The 8,923-nt window shown below is 30.3% G+C and overlaps 1 pseudogene; it reads left to right on the top strand.

Annotated features, from left to right (window-relative positions):
* Positions 1-6,315: 6,315 nt before the first annotated feature.
* On the top strand, positions 6,316-6,684 carry LOC102888269 (annotated as a pseudogene).
* Positions 6,685-8,923: the final 2,239 nt, after the last annotated feature.

Here is an 8,923-nt window from a genome sequence, read left to right as displayed (position 1 = left end):
ATAGATGACTGGCTAAAGAAGCTGTGGTACATATATACAATGGACTATTACTCAGCCATAAGAAGATATGAAATACTGCCATTTGCAACAACTTGGATGGACCACGAGATAACCATGCTAAGCAAAATAAGCCAGATAGAAAAAGGTGAAAATCACATGATATCCTTATATGTGGAATATAAACCTAAAAGCAATAAATGAACAGGACAAACAAACAGAGACTCATGAACATGGACAATAGACTAGTTTGCCAGAGGGTTAGGGAGGAACAGGGAGGTAGACAAAGTAAAGAGGGTCAAATATATGGTAACAGAAAGAAATCTAACTATGGTAGATAAACACGCAGTGTAAACACGCAGCGTATATGCCTTACTGTTAAAATGTACAGTTGAAACTTATTGAATTTTGTTAACCAATGTCACCATAAAAAATAGATTAATTTAAAAAATAAATAAAATAAAAATAGAAAAATAAAAAAATGGTTGTTATTATTAATATACATCAACTCTAGTATATATTTCTTGATCCGTTGAATTTCTTACACTAACGAAAATATATCAGGAGGTTCTGATCAATCAGAATTTTGTGTTTTTTTAATGTACTAAAAAGGAAGGAAATGATATTGTGTCCTTTCCATGGTCATTTATTGTCTTACTTTACCTTTGGGAAGATATGTCTATGAATTATAAAAAGTAGGATATATAATGTAGGATAAAAACGTTCACTATGGAGAGGACAGAGAATATAACCTAATCTAAATTATATTTTATTATTGAATATATCAGAAGTCCACTTAATAAAAATAAAATGGGAATATAAAAAATATATTTTCCAAAAACCATTTATTTGGGAATTTATAATGTAGATTTAAACATAATCATACTTCATGTGCCCGGATTCCACTCCTATGCATTTCTTTCATCACCCTATGTACTTAATGAGGTGAACTTGTTTCTATTTGTCCAGATTAGGGCTAGAGAGATAAAAAAGAAGAGTAGGATTTCCATCAACCTTTGTAACTCCAAATTGTATGATCTACTCACCAAAAACTTATAGTAACTATATTTAAGGAAAGTCTAATAGACAACCTCCTAAAGCATACTGACTTATTAAAATTTTTAATTTATTAATTTTTGATTAATAACCTCCGATTATGTAATAGGAGATAATGAGAGGAAAGTAGGGCAAAACTCAGCTATAAAATGTTCAGCTATATTACAAGAATAATAATGATAAAAAATATAACAATGCTGCATATATTAATACTGCTTGGAAGTTTATATATAAATTGTATATGTAATGTATTATTTATATTATATACATTATTATTATACCTAATTTATTTGCATATATTATTTATATTTTACATATTTAGTATATGTTACATATATATTACTTCTAAATGTTGAAATACTGCATAGTTTTATTAACTATTTTATAAATAAGGAAAATGAGGCTTAGAGAGTTCATACAGCTAACAAGTTCTAGAGCTAAGATTTAAATGAAGAGCTCTGTATCCAAAGTTCTTTCTGTTATCACATAACTATTTAAATGCATATTCAAGAGTCAGAGTGAACTCTTTCCTTGTACTTTAAAGAAAGTCAAGGATAAATGGAAATATTAAGAAAAATAATGAACTAGACAAATAACTCATCTGTCATAGGCCTTGGGCCCTCTGAACTCTAGAGCCACTTCCCATTCTTCTATTCTTGTATACGTATAAAAGACCTGATAAAGGCAGATACGTGTTTTTTTAATATGAGGAAGGATAGACTGAAAATTAGAAAAACAAAGACAAGTGTGATTCATCAACAGTCATAATGCTTTCAGGCAAAGGCAATAAAAGTAAACAGATTTTAATTACATCCTATTCAAACATGTGTTAATTTACCAAATATTTAAGTTTCTGTTGTAGACATAAGGAATAAAATATTTACCAAGTTATATTCCTCAGACATTAACTCTTCAAAACTCATTCTCTCATATCATTTGCTTTAACTGAAAACAGGATTGGTGTATCTGCTCTCTGACATCATAATGTTCTGGGTAAAATTCTTTCATTGTTTTTCATATAAGTTGTGCTTATGTGAATCCTTACCCCCTCTTCAGGCCATGATTAACTTGAAGTTAGGACCTACAACTTACTTAATACTGTATCCCAAACTCTTTCCACAATGATTGGCACAAAACAGGTAGCTAATAAATGCTTATAAGATGGTTGAAAAGAAAAGGTATTAAATTTCTATTTTCAGGAATATGGTATACTAGGGAACTGGATAGACTATCTTATTTAAATCAATTTATAAAGACAGAAAATCATTTTAATGCATCGTAAATTTATCCGTAAGCTGACAAAAACATAAGAAATATTAGATCAAAAACAAGATGAAGACAGGAATCTAGGGAGGTAAGATGATTAAAATAGTTTTTTGAGAGTATTTACAAAACCAAGGAAAACTATGCCTGATTTTTCATCCTTATGTAGCTTAAGGCATAGGAATGAAAATTCTAGGGCCCACTCAAGAAGGAGAGTCAAAAAGAAGATCACCCTACTTAGAAAAGTAGTCACCAAAGGGCAACACTCTACCATCTCTACTCTGATGAACTACACACAAAAAAAATTTTAAAACTTTGTCAGTAAATAAAAACTATCTTCAAAAATAATCAAAAGCTAAATCTCATATGATTTGCAAATTGATACTGCATTGGTGGTCAGAAAAGCCTCAAGCCAAGAATTTGTTGGGAACAGTCTTAGTCTAGTAAGGCCCTCAGATAACTGGCAGAAACAAACACTAATTCTATCTGGAGCAACCCTCTTTTATTAAGGCTCTAAAGCGTTTCCACAGAAAAAATATGCCTCACCATCAAGAGTTAATAAACAGTAAAGGACAAAATGTGTAACGAGGTAGAAACAAACTGAAAACAAACAAACAAACAAACAAACAGAACTGGATCCACACAGAATTTAAATACTAAATTTAGCAAAACTCATATACTGATCATTCCTGTCTCATATGTTTTAAGAAATAAAATAAGGGTTTAATATTATGAGTAAAGAGTCAAATTATTTGAAAAGTAACTAAAAAGAACTTTCAGAATTAAAATATAATAGAAAGTAAAAATTGAATGGACATATAGATTAAGTTAACTTGAGAACAGCTAATCAGTAAACTGAATGACAACATTTAAGAAATTATTCAGCATGCATCATGGAGAGATAAATAGGTGTCAAGAGACATGGATAAAGTGGCAAAAGCTAACATAATCTAGTGGAGTTCCTTAGAGAAAGAATGAGAGGGAATAGGACAAAGACAGTATTTGAATAAATAATGGTTGGGAATTTTCCAGAACAAGGCAAATGTAACATCACAAATTCGAGGGCCCCAAAAATCCCAAGCAGGAAGAATGTTGAAGCTATCAAATGTTAAGGAAAAAGGTCTTGAACTTAGAGAGAAAAGACAGATCACATTCAAAGGAGCATCAATCAGACTGTTGGTTGGTTTTGCTTCAGTAATAATGGAAGCAAGACAATGGGAAATATTTACATTATAAAGAAAGAAAGCAACTCTCATCCCAGGTTATTATAGCAAAGTAACTTTTCTGAATAGGAGGAATATAAAGACATTATAGGAAAATGAAAAGTTTTAAGCTTTCCACCAACAAACTTTCACTAAAAGAAATTATGAACCTATTTCAGACAGAAGAAATGTGATCTCAAAACAGGTCTGAATTTCAAGAATGAACAGCAAAAAAAAATTAGATATCTTAATAATTCTAAACAGACTTTGTCATACAAAAATAAATAAGACATGATATTTTTAAATAACATTAAAGTATATGGCAATAATAAGTTGGGAGAGGATATATGGAGATAATGTATCCTAAGGTATATGTATATTTTATAAGCAGGTAGATACAGCTGATAATCAGATGTTTTGGCTGGTATCAGTTCTGACTGTTCAGTATACATTTGGAATGACTGAAGCTCATCGTGAGCTGATAATAAATATTTTGAATATAAATTGCAGGTAAAATGTTTTTAAGATTTCTAAGATTTGGATACATGTTGTACTTTCTCAGATAATCATAAAAATCATTAACAAATGTAAATTCAAACTACTAAAAGTGAAAAAAATAATAGACAAAAACTACCAAATGAATAAAAAAAAAGGCAAGAAAAGATAGAGAAAAAATAGGAGGAACAATAGAAAGAACAAAGGAAGATGATGAATTTAAACCTAAGTAAATCTGTAATTGTATTAGGTGTATTATATTTAATATCTGTCTTTTACTGTCTATAAAGTGTACTTCGATAAAAAATACAGTTTCTTAGTTATAACAGGAAGTTAGTCATATTGAAATTTAAAAGTCCAACTAAATACTACATATATTGGAAACACTAGAATATTAAAAGGTGAAAGCAAAGGAATGGAAGAATTTTATCACACAAAGAGTAAATTAGATTACACCAGTGTAACTACACAAAAGCATATTTAAGGGAAAAAAACATTGCAAGAGATAGAAGAGCACTGCATAATAATAAAAGGTTTAATTCATCATGAAGACATAATTCTGAAATCATATATGCAATGTTGAATATATATATAAGGTACAAATTTGAGAACTTGCATAAGAATAATAAAAAAAAATTGACAAATCTACCATCATAGTAGGATGTTAACATATATTGTATGGCATTTTCAGTAACTGATAGATTAAGAAGAAAAAATCTAGTTCATTTAAATAATTAATAAATTGAATCTAATGGGAATATACAGAACACTGAAGCCAATATTGGAGGAATATACATTTTTTTTCAAACACAATAAAACACTGATGAAAATCGATCCTATGCTATACAAAAAGTCAAGCCTAAATATATTTCAAAGGATTACTATTATATATGCCATTCTAGGATCACAATACAATTAACTTCAAATCAATAGTAAAATGTTAACTAGAGAAAAAAATCATAAGTTTGGAAATTATTAAATACGCTTCTAAATTTATGATTTAAAGAGTCATAATGAAAAAATAAAAAATATTGAGGACTTCATAATAGTGAAAAATGCCGTAATTTAAAACTTGTAAGAGTACAGCCAAAACTTTTCTACGAATGAAATATGTAGAAGTTTAAAACTTAGAAAAGAAGAATGTTAAGAGTTAAATAGCAAAACATCCATTCTGTTACAAAAATAAAAGTTGAAAAAATCTAAGATGAAAGAAAGAAAAAATATTTTAAAAAGAGCAAAATATTGAGGCTCAAAAAATATATGTTAGATCTTTTAAGAACTGTCAATTTCTTAAGAGCTGACAATTCTCTGCTACTATTGATAAAGCACAAAAGAGAAAGCAAAATAAGCAATATTATAAATGAGACAACTATACACTTAGCAGTTATTTAAAAGATGAGTAGATACTCTGAACAACTTTAGCTGCACAATTGAAAACATGGATGAAATAGATACATTCTTTTTAAAATGCAACAAAACCTTATTTGACAAGAAACAGCCCGACAGGATTAATGACAGCCAATAAGTAGTTTAGTCAATATTTCAAAATCTCTTTGCTAATAAAATTACAGGCCCAAATGATTTTGCTTTCAAACAAACAAATAAACCTAATATCTCACAAAATATTCCAGATTATAGAGTCAAAGTAGAAATCAGTTGCATTCCATGTTATGAACCCAAGTCAATTTTTATACCAAAACTTTAAAAGGACAGAACAACAACAACAACAAAAAATTAAAGACTAGTATTGCTCATGGACATGGATGCAACTATCCTAAATTTAATATAAAAATAGTTCAAGAGGAAAAGTAAACAGCAATCTCACTCAAAAAAAAAAATAGATGTAAATATCCTAAACTGAATTATTATAGCAAACTGAATCCAGTAATGTATAAAATATGTGTGTGTGTGTGTGTGTGTGTGTGTGTAATTAAGTTGGGCTTATATTGGAAATGCAAGATTAGTTTATCATTAGAAAATAAACTAACAATTCATCATATCAGGAAAAAAAACAAATTATTACCTCAACTGAAGCAGAAAAAGTATTCGATAAAATTCAAAAATAGATGTGCATTTCCAAAACCTGTATTCTCTATTATAATGTGAATAAAACAATGGTGCCCCCTGTCACGACTTCTATTTAACATTATAGTGGAAGTCCAAATCAGCCGAACAAGGTAGGAAAAAAATATTGTTTTTTTTAATTTTAAGGGGCAAGTTTTTTTACATGCTACGTGATTTTGCTTTTTGTCTGACACGTTAGCAAGGCTGCAGTGGTAGCAGCTGCTCTCGGAGCTTCACTATGCCACCCAAGGACAAGAAGAAGAAAGATGCTGGAAAGTCGACCAAGGAAAAGACCCAGTGAACAAACCTGGGGTAAGGCCAATAAGAAGAAATGCTCCAAAGGCAAAGTTCAGGACAAGCTTAATAACCTAGTCTTGCTTGACAAAGCGACATGTGAAAAACTCTGTAAGAAAGTTCCCAACAATAAGCTTATAACCTCAGCTATTGTCTCTGAGAGACTGAAGATCCGAGGTTCCTTAGCCAGGGCAGCCCTTCAGGAGTTCCTTAGTAAAGGGCTTATAAACTAGTTTCAAAGCACAGAGCTCAAGTAATTTACACCAGGAACACCAAGGGTGGGGATACTGCAGCTGCTGGTGAAGATGCATGAACAACAGGTCCCACCAAGTGTACGTTTTGAAAAATAAAACTTTATTAAATCAGATAAATGTATTTATGTGCATATTATAATCAAGGGTATCTTAGAATGAAGGAAGGATGCTAAAATATGCTCCCCTTAGAAAAGAAGAAATAAATTATAAATATTTGGAAATATTTGAAAAAGTTTCTATGTAGAAAATGAAATGATTAATAGTAAGTTTTTAGAATTAATAGTTTAACAAGGTACTAGATACAAAATCAATATTAAAAAGATAATTATATGTCTATATACCAGCATTAACTAGTTAGAAAAATCAAAATAAGCTTACATATATAATAGCATAAAATACAAGATACTTAGGAAAAAATAAACTTAAAAAGTTATATGATACCTCTGTAGACTTTTGAAACACTTTTAAGAGTCCCAACAAATAAAAATTTGTATCATATTCATGGATTGGAAAGCTCTTGTCAATATCAATTAGATGCCAATTCTCCCCCAAATTTAGCTATAGATTCAATGCATTTATTATTAAAGTTGTAACACTTAGAAGTATGTGTGTGGTGTGTGTGTGGTATGTGTTGAACTGTTCCATTACTGTGGCTATGTGACAATCCACTTGAAAACTCAGTGGCTTAAAATGAAAGCAATATTTACTTTACTCTTAATTCTACAACTCAGAAGGAATTTTCAGTTTCTACTTAACTAAACATTCAAGAAGTTGGGACTGTTTGAAAGAGAGATTAGAATTATCTGACGATTTGCTTTCTCATATGTTTAGCACCAAAGTCAGGGGCTGGAACAGTTGAAGTTGGAATAGCTGGGGCTCCTTAGTGTCTTATCTTTAAATACATATCCATCTCATGTGATCTCTCCAGCATAGTTGCATTAGGGTAGCCAGACATTATAAAAGTCTACTCAGAACTCCTGAGGTGCATGACACAGAATAGCTAGGTAGAGCTTAAAAAATTTTTACTACTCAGCCTTGAAAGACATGTATCACTTCTGCCATAATCACAGAGCCATCCAGATTTAAGATCACACTCTCTGGAGTAGTGTCAATGTCATATGTTGATAGGAACACAGAGGAAAGGATGAATTAGTGGAGCTATCTCTGAAAAATACAATCTTCAACAAGAAAGTTATAAAATGATAATATAACATCTATGGAAGACTAAAAGCCATGGTTAGCCAAAATACTCTTGAAGAAAAAAATACCAAGACTTTATGACACAGTAATGCAGTGTGATAAAGGCATAGGGATAAACTGACCAGTGTAACATAAATATAAGGGATATACACACACGTGTGTTATGTTAAAAAACAGAAAATATATAAATATATGTATATATGCACACACACGTATCTGTATATTAACTACATCAGGTCATTGAATAAGATCCTTTTATTTAACATCATTTTGCTATAACATCAATGAGATGCCATAGGTACTTAACTCTTGTTTATATCAACTAGCCTAAATTAGTTTCATTACATATCATTTCAAATAAAGTCACAGAAACTATCAACAACATTAAGTGAGGACTTACTGTACACAGAAAACATATATGAGTTAACCACATGAAGAAGAAATGAAACTGGATCCTACCTTATACCATATACAAAAATCAATTCCAGATAGCTTAAACTTGTAGAGAAAATATTGTGACTTATCTCATTCATAAACATTCTTTTTGCTTTTCCAAAATATTTAAAAACACAAAACAAAACTAAAAACCCTAACAAAAGTACAATCAATTTAGTCTTCTATCATTAATTTTCTTGCTCTCTTTGTCAACTATTATTACGCCAGCCACTTTGAGTCTTCACCTGAAACCTACTAAATTCAAACAACTCATACCATATATGTTAACTGCCCTAAATAATTGCATCAGAAAGAAAAACTGAGCTATGCCCTTGTTTTTCTTTTCTCTCATTTCTTTAGAAGAAATCGAGGAAAAGATCAAGCCTGAATATAAAAAATACTGCCATTCTCACAATCCACCACCACTTAATTCAACTGGGATTTTTGAATTGGCTCTTTTTGTTTCCTCAATTGGTAATCATGGGTAGGGATAAGTAAATATTTTGTTTATATTTTGTTTGCTCACAAAGATTCTAAACTTGTAAGAACTTACTTGTATTTGGCAAGCATTATTGTCAAATAGCTCTAAATATCCAAGCTTTTCAAAGGTTGCATTAACTAAGTTTTTCAAAGAAAATTTGCAGATATATCATGTCAGTGTTT

Source organism: Pteropus alecto, unplaced genomic scaffold (genome assembly GCF_000325575.1).
Source record: "Pteropus alecto unplaced genomic scaffold, ASM32557v1 scaffold25, whole genome shotgun sequence".
Taxonomy (NCBI): Eukaryota; Metazoa; Chordata; class Mammalia; order Chiroptera; family Pteropodidae; genus Pteropus; species Pteropus alecto.
The sequence above is the reverse complement of the archived record's forward strand: the minus strand, read 5'-3'. Positions and strand labels throughout refer to the sequence as shown.